We start from the raw sequence: 26,562 nt of genomic DNA, 5'->3' as shown, positions 1-26,562 counted from the left end.
ATTGCCTGTATATGTACACATCTACAGATGTGTGTATGTGTGTGTATTATGCATGAGGATATATATGTAAATAAAATAGATGAGATGCTGGTATAGAACTAGGGTTTCTTACCTTCTAGGCCAGTGCTATACCCTTGAGCTTTACCCTCAGTACTCTACATTCTTCCTTTCCTATTTAAATTCTGATCTTCAACACTGATGTAAACGAAAGCTATATTGGGAACAAAAGCAACAAGTTCATCCTATCCCTTTTCCCATTTGGTATGGTTTTTCTGCTGGTTTTAGCCCTTTGACTTGTATTCTCCTCAGAGCCTTCTTTGCTCTTCATAACTTCAATGCTCTGGAAGCTCTCCTCAAAGACCTGCTGAAGGCACGACTTAGGCATAATCTAAGATTTCAGCTCTTCACATCACTCATGGTACTCCCTTTACTGGTTTACTCCTTTGCTTTATAATTTAACCTTTTTTTAAAAAAATATGATTTTATATTGTTTCTATCCCCAGATAGTAAGTTATTAGGACTATGAAACAAATACATGAAACCTGAAGAAGCAACACACAGTGATATAAAATAGAAAATTTTACCATTTTTTAAAGGGAAAGTTAGTGGTGTTAAAAATAGTAATTTAAATAATTCAAAGACCTGAATAAAGGATGAAGAATGGGCATTTGCAGATAATGTAAATGTGATGCATGGAGATTTTAGGTAATTCATGGGCAAACATATCTTGTCATGTTCCAAACATCAATACAGATTGGTCTATACTCTCAATAATGTAAGCCAGTGCCAACAAGTGATTTTTAACCTCACAAGAGCTCAATATATTAAAAAATATAGTTGATGTTTTACAAGATAGTAAGTACAAACGAGGTAAAAGAGAAACACACACACACACAAAAAGGCATCTAGAGTGTCAGATGGTTGTTAATTTAAGTTTTACAAATAAACTCGGGGGACTCCTGATGGAGTCATTCGATCATCTGAAGACCATCTTCACAAGAATGTTATTATATAGCTCCTTTCAATTTCATTGTCTTTGACAACACATTTCCACTGTTCTTTAGTATTGTGCATTCAGTGTGGATGGAGAACATTTGAAAATGTGACCTCAGGGTGACTTGAGTACCCGGCAATGTCATTTAGTCAGGTATATCTCTAATATTGAATACACATGGTGATATGTTATCTGTTTCCTTGATGGTGCTGTAAACATAACTCTGAGTGAACTGAGTTGTTTTATTTATACGAGGCAAGATGAGGAATATCAATGTGTCAGTGCAGAGCCCGGGTCCCTATTGCAACTTTTCTGTCTTGTACCTGAAAATATGTAAGTTTCTCAGCAGTCATGAAATGATGCCTCTCTAAGCTGCTTCAAGTTGTAATATTAAAATCTGGCATTTAATTTCTTATGTAACAACAACCTTACAACTATGTACCTATTAAATTAACAGTACTAAATGGTAACAATACAATCTTTAGTACAGCTATGTTCAGAAGTCCTTTTTAAATGAATTTCACTAGATGTATAAACATCTAGAACAAGCTGCATACTTCAAAAATGAGCTGTTCTATTTGTTTTAATGTCCTCTGAACATGCTAGTGTGACACAACCAAAGGAAAGTTAACAGCAGATATATGCAGAACACAGGCTGAGAGTGCCTCACAACAAAGCACACTAAAGATACCATGATCTGCCTGCAGGAAGAAAATTTTATCTTTATGAATTATTAAAGCATGCAGTTCTAGAGTCTTGGCAAGGAAATTAGTACTTTCCATGTTTTAATATATTGTACAAATGGGAATGCTCACTTCTTAAAGTATAAAAATGCACATCTTTAACCATTCAATGGCTCATTCATGCAATTTCTGATGTCACTTCTTTCCAGACACTATTTAAGTGTGAGATGAAATCAGTGCTTGACCTTAGAATTTATAGTGTCTAGTAAGGAGGGGAAAATAACTTTTCACAGTACCTAGTATAAAGAAAATGATATCCAAATAGTTTTTGTTTCTAACTAATTTATGGCATGCAGTGTTCATACAGCAACTGTTACTATTATATATATATATATATATATATATATATATATATATATATATATATATATATATAAACACTGATATAATCTGGGCTTAAGTATCTGTGCTAACTTCACTGTATGACTTTGACATACTCACATTCTGGTTTCTGGGTTTCTAAATACAGAATTCTTTCCTGAATCTGTAACCGTCCCCAAACAGGAACATCCTGCAGTAGGCAAGGCAAGCTGCATTTTGTATTGATCTTTATAATACTACCTTTGGGAGAAACTTCAATACTCAACCTGTAGTTCCATGCAAATCAGAATTTTGATTGAATTTTCAAAGCAAACCAGACACAGACTCTCGGCAGTATAGAATATATGATTATACTAGGATATATAGAATGATGTTCAATGCAACTATTTAGATTAATTAAAAGCCACAATTTGAAACAAGCATTTGTAACACATATTGACAAGGATGAGCTATGGGACATAACTCACAGAAGTGAGATAGCTATCACTCATTTGGGAATGGTGATCAGAATTTGGGACAAATGAAATCAATCTGTATTTTACTGCTTTCTTCTGGACAGTAATGGTGAAAATTCTCCAAGTCATAATTAAGAATTCTGTTTGGTGGAAAGTCAAACGGAGAAAAAACACTACATATTTCTTCCAAAGAAATGTTACTACTTTACTATAACTTCACACCTTGAAATAAACATTATTATTGAAATAAAAGTATTCAGTTAGCTTGCACACTGCCTTACAATAAAGATGGTCCATTTACTCATGCAATAACCCATTTGCATATCTAAATGTTAAGATTTATATCCTAGAGAGATTTAAGATTAGGATAGGAAGCTGCTAGGAATTTGTAAGTTTTTCATTCCTGACTTCAGATTTTTTAATTTACAAATTTTCACTTTTTCAATCATGTGAAAAGCAGTATGAATTCAATGGGAATGACACTCAGCATTTTTAAACATTAATTCAGTGTGTGTGTGTGTGTGTGTGTGTGCATGCGTATGTGCTGTGTGTGTAGTATGTGTGTGTCTGTGGTGTGTGCATGTGTCTGTGGTTTGTGTGTGTGTCCACGTATGTGTGTGCTCGTATGTGGTATGTGTGGTGTGTGTGTGTATGTATGTGGTGTGGTGTGTGTGTGTGTGTGTGTGTGTGTGTGTGTGTCTATGTCTCTCTTTATGTGTTTTGGGGGGTTGTTAACCCAACTTCTGGCATATGCTAAGCACATTTCACCACAGAGATTTATATTTTAACCTCCACTTTGTATCATTTTACTTATAATCAAACTTCCAGAAACTAATTGTATGTGTTGAATTATTAATGTAGATTCTTTTTTGATGCCTCTCCTATTATTCACAAGGGTTCTTACTTTAATTGTCACTTTAGGACAAATGGCATGGAACCTTAGGCACATTTTATTTTAGTGATAGAATGGTGACAGCCAATGTAATTCATTTTGTGTGTGTTTTATTTAGGTTTTCAACTTGTCATCTAGAGTTGACACACACATGATCTTGGACATGCTAAATTCAACTAAGATATATTTAAAATAAATACTGATCTTTAAAGTCTAGCTTAGGTTTAGCTATATGGAGTCAGCAAATTCAATTAAACTGACAACCTTTCTATCATTTTCCTCTAAGGAATTTAATTGCTCACATCACTTCTGTAGTGTTTATACAGTCACAGTTTGAGTACTGTTGAATACCTTCTGAAGTATTTTCAGTTGGGGGAGATAGAGTTTGTTTTCAATACTGATCATTTCCATCATATTTTCCAGCCTCCAATATTTATTGCTTGACTTTCTAGAGCCCACTGTTCTTTTCTCACATCCCATAATGGCATTTAAGTTATGTAAAGACAAGGATATCAGTATTTGATTTCTAATCATCAAAATTGATGAAGAATTATATGAGTTAATCTTGATATGACTGAGAAGAAAAAGGCATATGTTCATTTATATGTGCCAAAACTAAGATGTAAATGTCCTGGGAAAGCAAAGATGAATAGGATCTGATGCCTGCCTTAGAGGATTCACTTTCTAGTGAGAGAAACAGATCTAGTGGACACTGCTGCAGTGGTCAAAGAAGAAGATTTAGGAACCCCATATTATACCAGGGGAAGACAAACTGTGTATGATAACAGAGGCAAAAAATTTAAAAAGGGTGCCTGGAATTTATGAACCCCAAGAGATAAAGAGTTTGATCATACAAAGTTCCCATACCGAGTTAAGATATAAATACTTTATCCTTCAGGGCATGGCAATGATATTTGATGTGGGCTTTTTTTGAGATTAACAAACCCGAAGGGGTCATTACTACACTACTAGAATATTTTCTGTCTCTCTGTCTCTCTGTCTCTCTGTCTCTCTGTCTCTCTGTCTCTCTCTCTCTCCTGTATGCCTGTCTTCTTTCATTGTCTGTCTGTCTCTGTCTGTCTTTTCTCCCTCTCTTTGTCTTTCTCTCTTTCTTCCTCCTTCTGTCCCTCCCCAATCCTGTCTCAGCTTCCCTCCCTTCCCTAGCTCTCTAACATTATCTGGTGACTATAGTTTTGGTGAAATCCTTCCGTATTAAAATGCATATCCTGGTATCTGGATAATCTTCTAGACAGAAAATCTATTTTTAAAAGACAAAGATATCAAATGATTCTAGGTGATAAAATGGGGCTCCAAATTATGGTGTGGTGCTAAAAGTGGAAAAGACCACACAGACTGCAAAATCGTCAAGGAGTGAGACAGCAAAATTCAAATGATCACAAGGAATTGTGATATTTTACTTCTGTATAGGTTCATTCTGAAGTATTCAGGAAAGTCCATAAAAATACCAACAATAACATTTAGGGCAATTTAGAATCCTATGAACTGATGAACTATGTGATCCTGTTGTGTTGAATGACCCAGACTCTGCTTGGCTTCATGAGGGATTGCATCTAAGCTATAGAAGAGCAACAGTAGCCAAGTCTGCCTTATTCTTGACAGGGGGACTATTCAAAGTCTGTCAAAGATATCTTTCTCATGGCATAATTTTCCAGGATAAGAACAGTCATTTATGACTTAGTAGGGAGTATGAGCAAAAGTGTGTGAGCTCTAAATTTGCAGCCTCTCAGCTAAAGCATGTGGTTTCCCTCTACTGTCTGCCACTCCGAACTTTACCCAGATAGTTTCTCCTTTATAACTTCATTTAGTCATTCAGCTGAAATGGATCCTACCTTTCTCAATGATTTGTCCTTGCCAATCCACTTGTTGGGTAGATGACAAAAATGGGCAATTTTCAAAAGCCAAGTTGACTTGATTTAGGTTTCCTGGAGCACATTGTTCTGCATTTTTCATGGTAATCAAGCATTTTTATTGTTCTCAAGAGAACAGATTTAGAATTTGTATCCAGAGTGTTTACCCTGACATAACTTGGCTTCTATAACCTTGCTCCCAAATATCTTCTCTTGTTCTGTGCCTGCCTTTGGAAATTCTCCTGTACAGTCAAATGGATCCAGCTTTTCTCAATTATATCAGACAAGTTTTTTCCTACCTCTGCCCTAGCTGCATTCTTGCCAAGATATCCTACAGTTTCTTTATGACACATGTGATTTATTATACTAGTATCAAGGTCTAGCTGTAGACGGACAACCTGAGATTTTATGTGTGTTCCAGCTCACTATCACACCTTCCCAGAATCTGCTTAGCTATGGTTTTCCGTACTGATTCACAGATTTACTGATTCTTCTTATAATGTTTCATATCTATTCAAATTATTGTTGGCATCATATGGTCTTTATGAATAAAGTTAATATTTAAGATAAAAATTGTTTTCAGTCTATCTGGAAGAAAAATAGGAAGCTGAAGCTATTGTTTATGGCCTAGAATTCATGAAATTATACTCAGTAAAATATTTTGATGGCATTCAGGAGGCAACTGATACAAGTGGCTTTGTTTTTGGAATTAGCCTTAACTGGACATATAAAATGTAGCCTGAATATTGAATTTTATTATTAAACTTGTGAAAGGCATAAAGCTAAGGTAGAAGAATTGCTGCAAACAAGTTCAAAGTCAGCCTAGGTTGTGTAGTGAACTCAAGGATATACAGACTAATTAAAATAATTATTTATTTGTGGTCAACAGTAGAGAGAGTAAGCAGCATTGGCTTGAATTTTATTAAATTTAAAAGAGAATTATAAGTTTATTGACAGCTTTCATATCTCAAGAAAAGATATGTTGATGTAGATTACAATTGGCATAAACAGAGAAAATGCAAAGCAAAATATATTAGTATGTCTACAGGTAGGGATGTAGAGGAAAGTCAAGAGGCTTTAGAGGTTAAAGAAAGGAAAGGAGAGAAGAAAAGTAAGAAGGAAAGATGAGCGACAACTATGAGAGAACAGAAGAAAAGAAAGTGTATTTGGCCAACTCACAACACAAATGCAGATGACTGTTGACAGTACCTTCAGCAAACATTTGGTGAGAATCACAGTGCATTGTATTCATTATAGTAATGGGCCGCCACACAAAAGAAGCAGTAGAAATCTATCCTCCCAAATATTTTCAAATTCAAAGCAAAGCACCATAAACACACATGCACATATGCACATGCACACACAAAGATGCAAATACATACATGAGTAAGGAGCAGAAAGTTACATAACATCATATCAATGTATCACACAATTAAGTGAGATATATATATATATATGTATATATATATTGTATACATAAATGTATACATTGGAAAAAGGAATGGTTTGCTTGTTTAGAAATCTGAAAACCAAAATTATATGAAAATATTATATGCTCTTGTAAAGAACAGATCTTGGGAGAAAATTGTTGACACATTAGCTATGTGTGCCTTGGAAATGTATTATTCTATTTTGCAGCTTCTTCATCTCAAATACAGCTATAACTATGCCTACATTTCAGTGCAAATATAGATTTACACAGAACTAATATTTAATTTTTAGTGTTTATCATTATCATTTCATTACCAAGTTAGATTTAATGGAAAGTGACATGATTTATTCAGTGTACTTATTGTCCCTTCAACATTTCTGCAGAAAAGACTTTGTAAAATTTTTCTGCAGTCATATGACAATTTCTTGTTAAACCTCAATGAATAATTTTTTTCTAATGAAATGTTCAATTTTCTCACTCAGTGATTTACTACCTCTCTGTCCAAAACCTTTTGCACATATTTTATTAGACCTTGGCGTGGCTTCTTGGATTTTAATCCATTCAACATCATGCTTTTTTTACAAGCATGACCAACTCCGCATCAATATCAGCTCCTTCTGTTCACATGAGGGGAACAGTAAACTTCTAAGAGAGGATGAGTGACAGGCCCCTCTTGGTTTGTCATGACCACACTTCTATCCTAGGAGGTCATTGATTCAGCTTTGGTTACTTCTCTCTCCATCGCTCAATGCCATTTTCTCATCTACATTTTCCTCCATCATATTCTTAATAATAGAGAAGTGTTTTCATCTAAGAAGAATGGAGCTGCATACTACCAAGAGTCCACAGTGCTCTGCCCAGCTACTTGGGTAATTGTCTTTGAGGTATCTGCATTGTTCTCCTATTACAGTCTTAATTGACACGTGAATTTAATCATGATCCCCACTTTTAAAGTATTATTGGGCCATAGTAAATGCAGCATTAATTCAAAATTTTAATTTCAAATTTAATAATATTTCTCCTCTATATAAAATAAAAATGGTCAAAGGCATAGTTATGGATCTTGCTTCATTGATTTCAGATTCAAGTTTTTCTGAATTAGAGAACTGTGTGAACAGACAAGTAAACTGTTACAGCTGTAAAATTGTGTTAACATCTAGTTTAGAGAGTTCCAGTGTGCTTTACTGAATCTAAACACTATAATTTGCTAAGAATAAAACATTGTAATCTTTGACTGTAAATAAAATGATACTATAATCCCCAGAAATAGTATAATATGAATGATATATGATGTTAAACAGAATACTCCTAAAGGCTATAACCATAACCATAAAGCTATTGTCATCTTCAATAACAAGTTTATAAAACTCAACAAAAATTTATTCAAAGTGCCCAGAACTTAAAAGTTAATGATGACGACGACAAAGCAAAGCAAAACTAAATAACAAAACCACAAAATAAAACTAACACTGAGCATTTACAACACTAAGCACACTCCTTAACCATTTCATTTACTTTCAGAGAAGAGGTAAACTATTCTGCTCACCCACAAAGAGAGCTATGGAGTCTATTGCCAAAAACACAGGCTTTGAACGCTCCTTTAGTCATTGGACACATCTAATGCACATCTTATGGCTCTAGAATTAGGTCTTAAGGAAGACTATTAAGGTTGTCAGCCTTAACAACCTATATTTCAATGAATAATATCAATATTTCCCTGACTGTATATTTAGAGTAAGGCTACTAGGTTTTGCACAGACCACAGTCAAAGAATGCATCTAAAAATAAGTACACAAATAGCCAGACTCTGGTATACTTGAGAAATGATTTGTAGCTATGGTAATTTCCAATTAAATAACTGGAATGAAGGTGATGTTGCAAGGTATGAAGTTCCTCTGGTGGAGGTGGTAATGTGCCCTGGCTCACTGAGGATTATGTAAAGAAAGCATAGACTGATAGTGACCTTTTTTTTTTTTTTGCTGAGCATTTTCATAATTTTTCTTTCCTTACATCTTCATGTGTTCCCTATTATTTTCACCAAATGTTCATTGTGGTAGGAAGGATGTGATGATTTCAACAGAATTACTTACTTAGGTTTAAGTAAGCAGTACACGCTAAGTAGGGTAGCTTTGCTTTCTGGACATAAAAATGTGCCTGCCATGCATGCTGGGCTCCCAAGGAATGAAACACTGATTGATGTGATGATAAAACGATGAAGGGAAGGATAAAGCCTGAGAGATGAAAGTCTCACAGGAAACGTAAAGTGGGTAGCAGCTGCCCCCACCTTAATTGAAGCATAAATTTCAAGCCGAGGATCTGAGGTTAAATTCCAAGCACACACTCAGTGTTTGTGTGCCCCTGTACAGCTGTGTCCATGAGTGTGATGAAAACAAGACAGTCAAAAGCTCCCCTTTTGTGTGAAGGATTTTAAAGCTATTCCTAAACATGTTAGAAAGTAGAGACGTGGGAGTCTATTTTCACAGCAACACAATTGTTTAGCTATCGTTTGACAGCATAGAAGAGCTGCTGGTAGACAAGGAATATTGCTGGCTGTGCTGACTCAGTCAGCTATTATATACACATTTTCTGCAGGGAAGGATCTGAGCATTCTTTGTGTATTGTACCTCTCTAAACACACCTCTCATGGCTCCATTCTACCCTCTGCCAGGATGTAGATGAAACTCTAAGGTGGATTATACTAATGGCATTAGTTTCTATTTTACTATACCTGTACATACAAAGTTCTTCAACTCAGCCACTACCTATTTGTCATCTTCCATCTCATCCTGTGCCCCATGGTCAAGTGCCCCATTCTTCCGACATGATGTTCATTTTAGCACCATATTGAGGCTATTAGATTGTATAATGAGCTCTCATGTCTGTCTGTCATGTCCTAAAATTCTTCCTCTTTAATTGGAGGGAAAACACGCCTCTCTCATTTTAAGATATTTTTTTACCAACCTCTTATGCTTAACAATCCATCTCAATTTATAGCAAAGTAAAAATTTGATGAATGATTTTAACATATTTTGTCAAAAGTGAGCTTTTCACATGTTGTGGTGTATTTTGGTTTGTCTGTCCAGGTTTGTACTCACTTGATGGAAAGGAAGAGAATGGTATTATTTTGTTTCTGTCTATGTATTGTTGTACATTGGTTATAAATTCCAACGATGTTCAAAGCATTTAAGTTTGTGTGGTAGTTGTATTGATAGAGGAGCCGCTTTATGAAACGTTCAAGATTTTGTATCAGAAGGCCTCAGAATGGGAAGAAATACACAGGCAAGACCTCACTTCCCTCTCTGCAGGTCATGAGCATAAAGGCACTGCATATAGAAGGAACCCAAGTGTTTTTCATGAACTGCCTTGGAGACTGCACATCATGTTACATGGAGTAAACTCTTATTAGAACTGCCTTGGGAAAAAAAAAACTGCCTTGGAAACAATCTCACCTTTCATATCCTGTCTTTATAGCTTAATATTGCTTCTATGTTGAAACATATAATACTATAATTCTGAGCTAGAAAAACCTTTCCTTCAAGAGTGCTTTAGGAAAGAATAAAATGTTTCTCAGCTAACAAATCAAATGAAATTTCATGGATATTTTAAATAAACTTTTGAGAAGTAGAACTTAGAAACCTTGACATTTTTGTCTTTTTATAATAAGCCATGTCACAGTAAAATTGGGAAACGAACGTCCAAATAACAAAAAAATAAAACGATTAGAAAATTAATGTGATACATAAAGCAACAATGTATATATTTCTGTTCATTAAAAAATAGTTAATTTTAACCGAGAATGTATTCTAGAGGGTACCTTCAAACTATATTTTCACACACTATTGAAGAAGGTGCTATCTCTGCTGTAACTAACAAAATTTACTTCAAAGGACCTTGGAAAGGGAAGCTGTTTCATATTGCTTACTGGACCGTTTCCCCAAGCCAATGACTGAAGCACTTCAGAGACAAAATATCCTACAAAATGAATGTGAAGTTCAAAAATGAGAGTGATCTCTACCTTTGTGGCAAGATAATGGCTAATTGGATTGTCACATGAGTGTTTTTCTTGAAAACAGGGCATTTTATTCCCCCTTACAATTCTCTTTACAACATTGAAGTTTTGATATGAAATCAGATTTGTTGAAAATACTATAATAAACACAATTATGATAAATACTCCTCTGCATTCATCAAAAGCAAGCTTAAAAACCTGAGAATCCTGAGAATCTCAGATACAAGTATTACTAAGTTCTGACCAAATTTGCAGTGTTTTGGAGTGTAACAGAAAAAACAAACAAACAAACAAAAACACGATAAGGATTGAATAAGATGTGTGTTATGTGGTTGGATTGATCTTTGTTCCAGTAATGAATCTAGCATTTAAATTTATTACAGATCCATAAAACTTGTAAATGTGAATGACACTATGGCCTTGAAAACAAAACAAGCTAATCATCCGTGCAGTCTGCCGAATTCAGGTTTCTGCCACACGTTTATAATTTCCAACCAAGTTTTGAATCTATAAGAGATTGCTTTTCACATTCATGTTCTGTAGCATCATGTTGATAAGTGGTTAGGAAAGTATTCATGTTAGACTTGTTACAATTTGTTGATTGCTAACACCTTGGATGTCCTAATTAACATCCAAATGGTTATATAGACTATGATGTTATTATGTAACATATAATATGCAAGATATTATGAAGTCAAATTTTCATTCGCATATGTTAGGTTCTAATGGACTCTGTGTGGGGAGGTGTATATGTGTGTTTGTGTGTGTTTGCACACATGTGTGTGAAATATATACACACACACACACACACACACATATATATATATATATATATATATATATATATATATATATATATATACTATATTGGATGAGTGGAATTACTCTTTTTTTTTCACAAGTTAAAAGGAGAAATTTGCAACAATTTCAAAGAACTCAAATGGTTGTATGGCACATTTACCTCACCCAATTGGTTTCAACATTAAAACTTGTACTCAGGATTTTTGTGGTTATAATTCAGCCTACAGAAAACTTTGCTTTCCAAAGCATTAAAGAAAAGTGCTGACTCTCTTAAAGGCAGAGAACCTAGCTTCTGGTGGCTTGGTAGGATAATTGATCAATTAAAATGTATTTTTGAGTGGAAGAGAGTCAATGAGAAATGTAAGGTCTGATCTTGGGTAATAAGAATTTTTCAGAGTGAAACAAAGAATTAGTTAATATTTGAATGAGTTTCTTATTATATATTCTTTATACAATACCAGTCTGACTGTGCAACATTGTTTTAGATACTATATGAATAGAATTCAGAACAATATATACTGTCAAAGAAATAAAGGCAAGAATAATGGTGTAATTTTCTGAACTGAAGCAAGCATAAAGAATGTTTATAAGATTACATACTATGAACTCATATTCATATTTCTATGTTTTATATAATATGAATATGTCAAATCAACACTTTCCCTATTACACTTTCAAAAGTACAACTGCTGGTGTCATTAGAGTTCATAATAACTCCTTATAGAGAAGAACTCTATTACCTGCAAATTTTGGCTATTACATTAAATTAAAATCTAGAGTATCCTCAGGCCTGCTTAATGTATACCTTAAAATATCCCCTCTCTTCACTTGAAAGAAAAAAAGAAGACTGAATTATTACTCTATACATTGCGAAGCAAGGAAGTCTCATTCTTCAACAACCTCTTCAGTGGACTTAGAAAATCAACCACAAAGCTATACATTATTCAGTACCTCCTGGAAGCATTCCAAAGCCTTTGGTACAAGTGATGAATGAGCAGATGTCTCCCTCGCACCTTACCTGGTTTGCTCCTTTTTAAAAATCCAACTCCTGCTGTGGTCTATCAGACAAAGCTCATGGCCACTGGTTGAAGTCCGAACGGAGTGGTTGATCATGATAACTCCACCACATCACGGGCGGCAGCATCTCTCAAAGTCCCACCAGCCAACTGCTTGAAACATGCCTGCAACAAACAAGACCTTTCTTCATTATAATTGAAAAATGGTGAGTCATGTCCTAGGATGAGGAGGCCTTCACTTCTCAGTCAGTAAGGAAATCATAAAGCAGTATGTAAGGAACTCTAAATGCCACTCAGGATGCTAGGACACACAAAGCTGGAGGGATGTACTGTGTGCTTTTCAGTAAGTGTTACCACAGTGCATATCTTTCTCTCCAGGCTTTCATTGACCTACTCAAACTACAAGTATTAACAAATTATTATCACTCCTAAAACTCATTAATATTAAATATTTCTAAACCTTCATGGAACAGACCACCTCCAGTACTCTGAGTATTTTTCTGACTCTACACATACTTTTAAGGTCAATGAGATGTCACAGAGAAAACTTACCAGGAGCAAGAACAGATGTCGCATGATGGTATGGACCAAGCACAATATATTTTGTGACCTCAGACACCCCAACAAAGCCAGAATTTCTACTATAAAAATTAGGTCACCTCTCTAACAAAATGTATGAGACACATCATTGAGTAGCAAATGTAAAGTACTATTGTAAATTCAGCAGTCCCTATTATCCATGGCAAGGTACAGATTGCAAAATAATAAGGAGAAAGAAAGGGATAGCCAGAGCCTAGGAAAGTAATCAGATCACTGTGTGTGAGCAATCACACATTTAATGGTCTGATTGTTAAAGTCCATTTAAATACATACATTGTTTAAACTCACAAACATTTCTGACATCTATTGATGGAGAAAATGCATTAGCACAATCACTACCTTTTTCTGTGCTGATGCCAGCCACACAAACAACTGAGTTCAGTAGGAATGCAGAATGGTACTCCTAGACAAGGCTATTTGGTGGTCTTTCCAGAATAAACTTTAAGAAGAGATACTTTTTAAAAATCTAAAACAACCAGATCTATCTATCTATCTATCTATCTATCTATCTATCTATCTATCTATCTATCTATCTATCTATCTATCTATCTATCTATCTATCTATCTATCTAATCTATCCATTCACACAGTACATGTATATATATATATATATATATATTATACATAAATAATAATCCAAGGTATATACACATTTGTATATTCTTTGTATTTTCTTGCTAAGTCTGTGGGGAGACTCCTTTGAGTGATTGTGTTCTGCAGGCTCATGGACACAGGTGTAAAATCTGAATTTAACAAGCCACAATATGATAGATCCCCATGCTACTTCAGCTAGAGTTTTAACTATTCTCAGAAGGCTACATGGAGACTTCATTTAAAGTCTCATCAGTGCGAGAGGCTACCATTCTATTTCAGCAAGGAAGATAAGAAAACAAGGTTCCAAAGTCCAGTGCACGCCTCATTAAAATACAATACTTCTAAATATCTTTTTGAAACAGAGTTGTGTTTATGGATAATAATGTAAATGCTGTAATTTAAAACAGGTGTTTTACCTTGATTCTCTCTCTCTCTCTCTCTCTCTCTCTCTCTCTCTCTCTCTCTCTCTCTCTCTCTCTCTCTCACACACACACACACACACACACACACACACACACGCACACGCACACGCACATGCACACGCACATGCACATGCACACACACATACACAGCTTTAAATATCCAGCCTGTCAGTCCAAGCTCTGGTACTTATTAACATTAGTTAAACTATAGGTACAAATTATTTTTATTCATGCCAAATATTTCTATGTATCTGTTTTTCAGAATGCTTAAAACATGATCACATTAGTTATAACAGAAACCAATCTTTGTTTTTTGTCTCTTGATGCAGGATATTGAAGAAGCCATATAGTGCTGGACAGATAAGAGGAAAGAATTTATAAACATAATTGTCAAGCTTCAAAAATGGATTAGAAGTGAGAAATTTCTGAGAGCTACCTGCTTTGAAAGTAGCCATCTGTGACTTAGTACCAACTTACATGTTGGCACTGCCTTTTGTTATAAAAGGGTACATACAACATTAACAATTTGCTTTTAAAGTTAATTTATTTCATTCATTAAACAGAAGACATATTGATCAATTCTTAGTATGGAATGTTCTTTGTAGTTCCTTCTCATCGACTATTTGTTTATTCTATTTTTAATTGAAAATAGTTTTTTATGAAGTATATTCTGACCACAGTTTTCCTTCTGGTAACTCCTCCAACATCTTTACCACCTCCCCACCCACCCAGGTTGATACCTTTTCTTTCTCTCTAAAAATAAAATGACAGGCATATTTTTATATAAAAACAAACAAACAAAAAACCAGAATAGAACAAAACAAACAAACAAACAAACAAAAAAGACTTAAAGAAAAAGCAAAAACAAAACAAAATCAAAAACAAACCACATACAGATGCATACACACACACATTTACATACATAGAAATTCCCCAAAATCACAAAACTAAAAAAACCGTAATAGATAAGCAACCAATCTGTAAAGTTAAAAAAAATGCACAGACAAAGCATTATGAGACAGAATACCTCCAAGAATAGCACTGAGTTGGTTTTGTGCTGGCCATCTGCTGTTGGGCATTGGGCCTCTCCCTAAGTGTGGTTTCTATACCCAATGAGACTCCATTGGAGAAAGCTAGTTTTTCTCTTTGCAGGTGGTGATTAATTGAAGATAGTTTGAATTTGAAGTGGGAGCTTGGGTCCACCTCTCCTCTCAGTGCTGGGATCCCCAACTGTCTCCAAACATGGCAGACCCTATGCAGACTTCCATGGTCTCTGTGAGCTTGTATGTGTGTTATGTGTGTCAGTCATGCTCTTCCCGACTCTGATTGAATTATTATCTTCTATTTTCCCTAGTCCCAATATCTAGACCATCCATAGATGTCTATTTTATTGTCCCTTCTTCAGGAGAGCCTTCCCTTGCAGTTAATAATACCTTACTCTACACCTAATTTCTGTGTATGATTTGTAGCCTGCTTATCAAAAACATAAAAGCTAGCATCCACATATAAGCAAGTAGATACTTGTTTTTATCTTTAGAGAGTCTCTATTTAAAGATCTGAACCTTTTAAAATTGGAATATTTCTTTTTTGATATGCATCAATTTTTAGTTCTTTTTATATGTTAGTTATTAGTGCTCTATTGGTTGTTTGCTTGGTAAAAAAAAATCACTTCCCATTTTCTAGCCTGATTCTTTCTATCTATCTATCTATCTATCTATCTATCTATCTATCTATCTATCTATCTCCATTCCGTGGCCTGATATATATATATATATATATATATATATATATATATATATATACACATACATACATATATATATTTCATACTATATGTATATATAATGATATTATATATATATACATACATATATATATTTCATACTATATGTATATATAATGATATTATATATATATATAAAATGTGTGTGTTGCCATACAGAACATTTTACCTTTCATGAAGTTCCCATTTATAAGTTGTTCTTAGTGCCTGTGCTATCAGTGTCCTGAAAGTCTTTTCCTTTGACAATGAGTACAAAATTATTCCCCACTTTCTCCCTGTCTGACTATGTGTATCTGCCCTTATGTTGAAGTCCTTGATCCCTTTGGATCTGAGTTTTGTGTAGGCTGTTAAGTATGGGTCTATTTGGATTCTTCTACATGTAGCCATCGAGCTTGACCAGTGCCAATTCTTGAAGATGCTCCATTTTATTTCAGTGTGTATTTCTGACTTTATAAAATGTCATGTCTGAAAATGTGGGGGCTTATATCTGTGTCTTCAATTTGATTCAATTCATCAGTGTATCTGTTTTTATGCCAGAACTTTGGTATTTTCAATCTTCTAGATCCGCAGTACAATTGAGATGGACCACTGTCTTGTTCAAATTGCTACACATGCTTTCTGTATTTTTACTCTTTCTGCTTTCACAAGGACCACTTAGAGAATCATATGCATATATTCTGTGCTAAGATAAGATTATTGAGTGGTGGGAATAGCTCATATTAACTATCAGCTTGACAGAGGGTACAATCAGCTAAGAGATTAACCTCTGGACATGTCTAAGAAAACTTGTAGATAGGGCTAAATGAAATGGAAGAACCCTCATTAAAGTTTTCTACTATGTATAGAGAATGAGAACACTAGTCTGCCATCACCCTGTGCTACCTAAAGGTAGAAGCAATGTGACCAGACACCACTAGCTCCTGTGTCCAAGCTTTCCTAACCTTGGAGAGCCTTCTCATCAAACTGTAAGTTAAATACTTTTTAAATTTGGTTATATCATGTATTTTTCACAGAAATGAGAATTATATATTTATTTGTCACAGTGACCATGGAAAGCACAGTTTATATGACAATGGTTTAAAGCTATATGTTAAATCAACATTCATTATTAAAATATGATTAAAATATTTTCAGATATTTATTTTCAACTATCCATGTTAATGTTACTGAATGACAACACAATGAAAAACAAGATAAAGATAATAATCATAAAAATTGTTTTTAAGATTTGATAAATTAAGTGATTTTTATTCTTTTATTCTAATCAATCTGGTTTTAAGTGGTTTGATTTCCTTCTATTTTCTAGCTTTTTATTTTTTGTTCCCTGTTGTTTTTTGAGATTATTCATTTTAAAGAGACCATTTTAAATTGTATTATATTAGTGTGTGTGTGTGTGTGTGTGTTTGTGTGTGCATGTATATATGAGTGTGTGCTGATTAGGTTGTTGTGTTTATTTATTTATTTGTTTGTTTGTCTGGAAAGAAGGAATGTCTATGAAGAAAAGACCTTTCTTGTGTTGAACTGTAGGAACATCTGTGGGACGTTGTCTTGGTTAATGGTTGATGCATAAGGACCCTATCTACTATTGTCAGTTTTACCTTAGGCAGATGGTCATGAGATAGTTTAAAAACAAACAGAATAAAAAACAAAACAAAACAAAACAAACAAAAAGCAGTCTGAATACGCCTTTAGAACATGCTAGTAAGGTGCATTTCTCAATGGCTTTCCTTTAGCTCCCCATTCCAGGTTCTTGCTGTCTTCCCTCAAATGATGTAATGTGATTCTGGTGTGTATCTCAGAATGTGTGTTTTGCTCTGTCAAGAGACACTGTGACCAAGACAACTTTTAGAAAAGAAAGCAACTTGCAACTTGATTGCAGAGGTATTATCAGCTCACGAGAAGCCAATAGGCATTACACTGATCATTAACTAGAACTTTATATCCAGACTCATAAGGACCAGGCAGTGATACTGGGCCCTGGATGAGACTTCTTCTATTTTACCACTAATTCACAATAAGGAAACCAGAGCTTAAAATTTTATTCTAAATCACATAAATATGAAGTAGTGGAGGGTGAGACACCATACCAAGGAAAGATATTTTGTTTTTAATTCAGTCCCCCCCCTGTAACATACTTCCTTGAACAAAGCCACATCTTTTAATCCTTCTTGAAAAGTTCTACTCACTGGGGATCGAGTAGTCAAATATATGAACCTGTGGGGGCCATTCTTGTTCAAGTCACCACAATCTAAAAGCTAAACAGACCCTTTTTCCCCCCAAGTTAGTTTTCATTAGCGTTCTATTACAGCAACAGTAAGTGAACTATTACAATGCATCTATATACTGCAAGTTGGGCAAATCTGTTTTAGAATAACTTGAGAAGGTTTGTACTTTCTAACCATCATGTCCATCCTTGAAATCAAACCCTGGTTGCTGGTTTTGTGGGAAGGGCCCTTCACCAATCAGTCTTATTGCTGGCTCAGAAACCCCCCCCCTTTTTTTTTGCAATAGAATTTTTGTTTGTGAGAAACTAATACTCTATGAAAATGAATTACAATGAATTGTTTTATTGTAAATTTCAGTAATCTTGATATAAATATTTTAAGTTAGTTTTAGCCCATGTTCCAAATACTTCTATGGTTTACAGAAAGCAAGGTATAAGACATTATTGATAACATAATATTATATATGAATTTAAAATTAAACAAGACAAAAATAAAACTTGAACAAAGAAATAGACAAAACTCACACCTACAGAAACACTGTATATTTGTGACTTTGTCTACCCTTAAGTGGTCTTTAACTGAACTGTGCTTTTCTTTGTCTTTCCTTATCCACAGCACTACAGCCTTTTGAGTCTATGGCATTGCTTTGAAGAAAGCTTTCCAAAGGATCCCCTCTGCACTTAGACACTCATTTTATAGGCTATTGATTTGTACTTGTTGGTTTGTTGCTCTTTAAACATTGTCTAGGGGATGTGTTTCATCTTCCCCACAGAGGCAGGCTGCATAGCCCCCCTGGGCAGCTAACAGAACTAGAAGAGTAGAGAGCATTCTGGGAGCTCACTGCTCTCCTTAAATGACTGTTCAGTGTGTTTTGCAATATTTGTATGGAAGCAACTCATTTTTCCAAACAAACATCAAAAACATAATCATAGGAAATGTGGAAAGAGCTGGATTATCAATAATCAAATTTAGGGTTATTCAGCCTCTAAAATTTCAAAGCTACTTCTGCAAATGATTTTTTTAAATCAGAGGGGTTCTTTCCTGTTAGTCACAAACACATTGCTTTTAGTTCTTCCCCCTTCATTCAGTCACATAAAGAAACTACACTTTCTTCTCTAGTAGGAAGACACCACCCAGAATTACTAAGATTTCAAAGCATTAGCTGCTCTTTCATGTATAGTTTTCTATTTAATCGGCTCAAAAACGATGAGAAGAAAGCAATGATCAGAATGGTTGAGTTACTTGCCCCAAGGCAAGCAGCCTTGGAAAAACTACAGCCAGAATCCCAATGCCCTTAATTGATAGTGTTGTGTTGTCAATTAAAAGCTTATAGATTGAATTTGAGCAACTTGCTCAGTCTATAGATGAAGAGCCTAGTCTCAAGAAAGTGACGTGACAAATCTGAGGGTGTTTGGATCACAGGAGGATCTATGTGAATACCTAAAGGCAAGATGCTCCTACCTCTCCAGTATGAGGTCTCTAGCATGCTCAGCATGGTGTCTCAACATTATAGATTTCCAATGTGCTTGATTTTAAAGAACTATGTTCGGGGTAGTTTTATTTTAGAAAGATACCAAAGCCAACGAACAGCACACCAGTATTTCTAAGTACACATTTTAAATGAGCAGAATTTGCTGAAAGCAACAGATGATCTCTCTCACCACTCTCTCCAATTAAACCAATACAGACATAAGGAGAAAATGGTCTTAATAGATGGTGACAACACCAGTGCTTTTACTGTAATATAAATAGCATGTTACTATTTTGATGATGCCCATTTTTGCATATTCAGCTGCATTATTAGTAGCCACAAACATGAAATAATCTCTCCACATATTCATATAATATTAACCTAGTATCATTTCCATTTTGCAACTTAGCAGGGATCCTAAAGTGACACAAAGTAAGATCAAGGACAATTCCATCAACATCTGAATCCAGCACTGGAGACTCACAGATGATTCTTCAAGTTTTCAGCTCTTATTAAAGGTGTGTAATTCTCATTTCATTATGGTGTGCAACCTTTCCACCTCAAACAGGACATGTTCCTCTTTATTTCCTTAAGAAGGCAGCATCTATGCCTCAATTTCCCCAGCTTTTCTCAACTGAATGGTATCTTTTTTCTAGGTCTATTTTCAATCTCTGCTCTTCCTCTGTGCCACTAAACAACTAAAAAGTGTTTTAAAAGATAAGATGAAAGGATGGACCATCTAGAGACTGCCATACCTGGGGATCTATCCTATAATCAGCTTCCAAATGCTGACACCATTGCATACACTAGCAAGATTTTGCTGAAAGGACCCAGATATAACTGTCTCTTGTGAGACTATGCTGGGGCCTAGCAAACACAGAAGTGGATGCTCACAGTCAGCTATTGGATGGATCACAGGGCCCCCAATTAAGGAGCTAGAGAAAGTACCCAAGGAGCTGGGGGGATCTGCAACCCTATAGGTGGAACAACAATATGAACTAACTCATGTTAGTACCCCCACAGAGCTCATGTCTCTAGCTGCATATGTATCAGAAGATGGCCTAGTGGGCCATCAGTGGAAAGAGAGGCCCATTGGTATTGCAAACTTTATATGCCTCAGTACAGGGGAACGCAAGGGCCAAGAAGTGGGAGTGGGTGGGTGGGGAGTGGGTGTGGGAGGCTATGGGGGACTTTTGGGATAGCATTGGAAATGTAAATGAAATAAATACCTTATTAAAAATACATTGATTAAAAAGAAAGAAAATGCAATAAAAAAAAAGATATCCTTTTAGAGGCATGGGGTGTGCAGTATAGGCCAGTGATCTTCAAGCGAAGGAAATGCAGAAGGAAGACCCTTGCTTACTTTCCAATTGTCTCTCGTTTAGTGACAGCAATTTGATGTCAGACTGGAACTGAAACAGGATGGAGCAGCACTGTGTAACTACTTGTTCCTATTGGCTCTGGCCTGAGTCCTTATTTGTTTAAACCTGAATCTCAGGTAAATATCATTCCAGGTGGACTCAGATCCTGTATCTGGGTCCTTTTCTACACACACCCACTCCTTCCTATGTATTTAACTACTAGAGGAGAAAAGGAAAAAACAAAAACATTTCACATTCAAAATGTGGGGTAGGATGTACTTAAATCAGAATGTTCAGTAACATTTACAATTTTAAGATTTTTTCCATAGAAATATCTGAAGTCATGGATCAAGGTTTCCGTTTTAGAGACTAGAAAATGATGTTTAGATTAAGACTGAATAAAAGAGAAACAATGAGATCAAGAATTGATAAAACAATAGAGAAGCCACAGAGAAAATTGACAAGGCCTTAGGTTGTTTCTGTGAGAAATACTGAAAACATGTCAGACACAGAATATAAAATTTGAGACAGGGTTTCTCTGTGTAGCCCTGGCTGTCCTGGCACTCACTTTGTAGACCAGGCTGGCCTCGAACTCAGAAATCCGCCTGCCTCTGCCTCCCGAGTGCTGGGATTAAAGGCGTGCGCCACCACGCCCGGCTACCACTGGATTTCTTAACGCTACTAGAAATGGGCACCTTATGGATAATTTTATAACAATGGTTTTGAAAATTTACATGAAATAGATATGTTCCTTAAAAGGTCCTCAAAAAACATGTCATAACTAAGCAGACTTGTTACATCAGATAACCTTAATCCATCATTTAAAAGCACTTGCAGTTATTAAATGTTTTTAAACTACTAATCTTTAAAATTTACTTTAAAAGCTGAAAGAAAAATAGTTTTCAAGACATTTTTATAAGTACAAAATAAACATGACAGTTTCCAAAGCCTAACTATTTTAAGGAGTGGTCTAAATATGCCATGTTTTAGATTTATTTCTACCTCCTTAGGTAACCTCCACATGAATTTTCCTTATGGCTGTACCAGGTCCCACTAACACCAACAGTAAAGAAGAGTTCTTTCTGTCATCACGAAAACCAGCATTTGCTGTTACTCTTTTCAATCTTAGCCTTTCTTAATGGGGAAGATGAAATCTCAAATTAGTTTTAATTTGCACTTACCTGATGAATACAGATTTTGAACATTAATACATATATATATATATATATATATATATATATATATATATATATATATATATTTCCCAGACATTTTTTAGCTTCTTTTTTTAAAATTAGGTATTTATTTCATTCACATTTCCAATGCTATCCCAAAAGTCCCCCACACCCTCCCACACACTCCCCCACCCACCCACTCCCACTTCTTGGCCCTGGCGTTCCCCTGTACTGAAGCATATAAAGTTTGCCTTGTACGACCACACACATACACATGCAGCCAGCACTACTGGCTCCATGTTTTCTTTTTAAATTGAGTGGTGAATTAGTTAATGCACTTGATGATCTCAGTGGCTCCCTTATATGCTGCACCTGCCCAAGAGCTCTGAATTTGCAAGTGAAACACATGCACACACACACACACACACACACACACACACACACACACACACACCAGCTAATTTTGATATGCCTTGACTAGCTCAATGGTTGGGCAGGTCTAAAACTCCCTGCAGCTAGCACACACTCCCTTCTAGCATTCCTGGCTTACCACCTTCTTCATCTATATTTTATCTTTGCTGCTCTGTTACTTTCTGGGAAGCCCATCATTAGGCTGTGTTCCCTTTCCACCTGCACTGTTGAATGCTTTCTCTCCTGGAGCTCTTTAATCTGATTTCTCTCCCTCTGAGTCATGGAGATTATCATCTTCTTCCCCCTCTCTCCGTGGTCACTTGCCTGTGCAATCTAGAAGTCCTGCCTTCCTATCCCTTCTCAACCACTGGATGTACTGCCATTCTTTTGAATTTTTTTTTGGATATTTTATTTATTTACATTTCAAATGTCATTCCCTTTCTTGGTTTCCCTTCCCCAAATCCCTTATCCCCTCCCCTCCCCCTGTTTCTATGAGAATGTTCCCCCACCCTCCCACCCTGTCCCAACTGCAATTCCATATTACCAATTGAAGCCAGCTGGGGGCAGAGACCCTCGGCATCTGGAAGTGTGGCTTTTGGGAGCCAAATTAAGATAAAGCATTAGAACCAATTCCCAACACACAAGAAATTGGGAGGAAATAGTGGTTAGGGAAGTAGGGAAAGAATTTAAAGGTAAATTTAATCAAAACACATTATATGCACCAATGAAATTCTCAAAACATAAGCTATAAATAAAGAGTTTCTTCATGGCTTCCAGTCAAAAGAAATAATAGTAAAGAAAAATTTGTTGCCCATGAGATGTCTATTCTATAATACAGGCTTGGTAGCTTCCTCTTAATGGGGAATTTTCACAAGTTGGAAGAAAAGGAATGCCATTATAAAGGAGATTTCACTGAGAAAGCTAAAAACAAATAATTAAGTTTATTATTTTAATGTACTTTTAAAACATCATTTTCTGTAACAATTAATATAGCAGTTATAAATGAGCTTTGTTATTCCTCCTCCTCCCCCAAATCTATTTACCCATTTGATGATTATTAACCCAAATGTGTTATTCATGGTCTAAAATTTTATAGACAAAATAAGCTTTAAAATGTGTTTACCAAGTTTTACATTCATTCTGATTGCCAGTGTCAGTTTTGTATTTTAGTATAACTTAAGCTTATATTTCAAAAGATAGCATAATTCTAGATTATGTGTGTGTATGTATGTGTATAATAAACAGCATTGGTATAGAGGTTTGAATAGATTTGGTGTCCATAGACTCATGTGTTTGAATGCTTGGCCCCGAGGAAATTAGGAGGTATGTCCTTATTAGAATATGTGTAGTCTTGTTGGAGGAAATGTGTTCTTTGTGGAGTCCTAGTGCTCAAACTGTGACCAGGATGGAAGAGAGCCTCCTGCAAAGGATCCTGTGAAGTAGAGTCTCTCTCTTGGCTGCCTTCAGATAAAGATGTAGAACTCTTAACTCTCCCAGCAGTATGCCTGTGTGGACACTGCCATGCTTTCCACTATGATGATAATGGATGAAACCTCTGAAACTGTAAGTTAGACACAATTAAATGTTTTCCTTTTAAGCTTTGCTTGGGTCATGTTTTTTTTTTTTTTTCATCAATGAAAACCTTCACTAATATGATTAGATATATAAAAAGAATGGAGAAGTAGAGAACACCGCAATATACAGAGATTGAGGTAATATGTTGAAATGGAGCTTAACTTTGAAAAGCATTTGATCTATTTGATAAAATTTGACAGGTATTGATAATATTTTCAATCAGGAAGAATTGGCTCTTCTCAATCTTGTGAAGGTCCTCAAGTTACAGTCAACATCACACTTATGGTTCAAGACTTGATCTCTCCGGTATAAGATCAATGTGAGTCAAACATGTTGCCAGGATGCCATACTACAGCATTCAATAGAAACAAATATGCCATTTTCAGTCAGCATAGACTTAGATGGACACAAAATTACACAATCTTATAGAATTAATAGGCAAAGTTATGGTATTATTCAATTCAAGGCTAATATACAAATAATTGAGGTTTTTCTATATGTCAGCAAAAAAGTAACAAAAAATAATTAAAAATATAACTATAGCATCCTAAATCATGACTAGAAAATTCATCAAAAGATACATTTAGTGAGTAGAAATATAAGACAGGCCCCATAATTTATCCCTTTGTTATTCACATCCTATAGAATTCTACCCTGTCATTGGGGTAGAGATCAAGGATCATGGTCGGATATCATTTTCACAGTTACACATGAATTGATACCCAGCTGTGAGAAAGAGAAAGGAGGTGCTGGGTAAGTCTGGCCTGATCAGGTAAATCTATGACAGAAAGCTAAACTTCAAAGAACTCCCCTCTTGTTAGCTTGAAGACATAGCCCTCATGTGTCCTACAGGGAAAGAAAATGAGTTCTTTCATTTTCATAGTTAGGAGACTTGGAAAATAACTCTGGGTTCTGAAGAGTTCTGCCACCAATAACACGACTTCAAATACTTCTATAACAAAAACTAATACTACAAAGAAAAGTATAAAAGAAAGTAAATAATCCCATTAGTCTGAATTTAATGAAATTTGTGAATTTGATGGTAAATAGGTTTTTGATAATGCAATAGCTATAGAAGGCCAAGAAAAACCAAAGCAGGATGAGTTTAGAAATCTTGACTTTTAGACCTCCCCTGAAGTGAGAGTAAGAGGGTGGAATACTGACACACGTAGATAAAAATCAAAGCAGTAACACGCACATAAATAGTCATTTTAAATCAGCATCTATTATGAAAATATAACACTGACATGAAAACTACACAACAAGTTAAGTTCATTGGTCACAAGACTTATAGAAGGGAGTTAAAGAAAGTCAGAAATGGTTGAAAAACAACATTGTGTCCCATCTACAAAACCATACTTTTACAGAAACATATAAACAAAAGATTTTAAGCCTATATAATGAAATGCCAACACTGGTTAAAACCAGACATTTATGACTTTGTGGAATATACACCCAGCCACTATCTACCACTTGGGGGCTGGTGAGATGGCTCAGCGGGTAAGAGCACCGACTGCTCTTCTGAAGGTCCTGAGTTCAAGTCCCAGCAACCACATGGTGGCTCACAACAGTGTACTTACATATAATAAATAAATTTTTTTTTTTTTTTTTGGTTTTTCGAGACAGGGTTTCTCTGTGTAGCCCTGGCTGTCCTGGCACTCACTTTGTAGACCAGGCTGGCCTCGAACTCAGAAATCCACCTGCCTCTGCCTCCCAAGTGCTGGGATTAAAGGCGTGCTAAAAATATTTCCTTCAAAAGATAATTTTGAATGATGGAGATGGCTCAGCAGGTAAGAGGCCTACATCGAAAGGCAGACAACCTCATTTCAATCTCTGGAACCAATGCAACAAGCTAGATAAAGTGGCACGTGTTTATGATGCCCACACACCTGTAGTGAAATGGGAGGTAGAGACAGGAAAATCAGCAAAGAGTTCTTTGTGGGTGAGGTATCTTGCAGCACGCAGCACAGTGTGGACAGTAGAGATGCCATCTCAGCAGGAGGGGAGGAGAATGCTGAAAAGCTGCCAACTAACTCCATACATGTGCAGCAGCATGCATCTTAGGTCAGAACATCTGTGGGTGCTACAAAGCATGATGTGTGCCTGGATGGCATGCAGCCTTTACCTCAGAAAGATTTCTACCTGAAGTACACCGATGAATATATGGATGAAGTCTTTGCCATCAACATTTCATTTTCTCATTTGAATTTCAGGATAATTGTGGTTTTTGTCTCCTAAATCTAAGTTTTATTTAGGTTTTTATTGGTAAAATCATGCAAAGTAGAAAAATGAGCCAAAGGGCCACAAGCCTCATCCGGTCAGAAAAGCACCAGGGCAGCTGGGGCGCAGGGTCGGCTGACACTCGCCAGCTACCCACAACACCCACCACAGGATCTTAAGACTTCTGGAGAGTG

General features: G+C 35.7%; 1 protein-coding gene across 13 annotated transcripts in view; it reads right to left on the bottom strand.

The window, feature by feature from the left end:
* Lingo2 (leucine rich repeat and Ig domain containing 2) overlaps positions 1-26,562 on the bottom strand; it is a 1,228,899-nt gene that overhangs the window by 318,962 nt on the left and 883,375 nt on the right. For all 13 annotated transcript variants that reach the window (XR_015047437.1, XM_029476375.2, XM_029476378.2 and 10 more), the window contains one exon: positions 12,534-12,696. The gene's annotated coding sequence lies outside the window, so the exon portion shown is untranslated. The remainder of the gene's footprint in view (positions 1-12,533; positions 12,697-26,562) is intronic.

The sequence above is a fragment of the Mus caroli genome, unplaced genomic scaffold, assembly GCF_978045245.1.
Source record: "Mus caroli unplaced genomic scaffold, Mus_caroli_1 scaffold_6, whole genome shotgun sequence".
Classification (NCBI taxonomy): Eukaryota; Metazoa; Chordata; class Mammalia; order Rodentia; family Muridae; genus Mus; species Mus caroli.
This window is presented reverse-complemented; position numbering and strand designations above follow the sequence as displayed.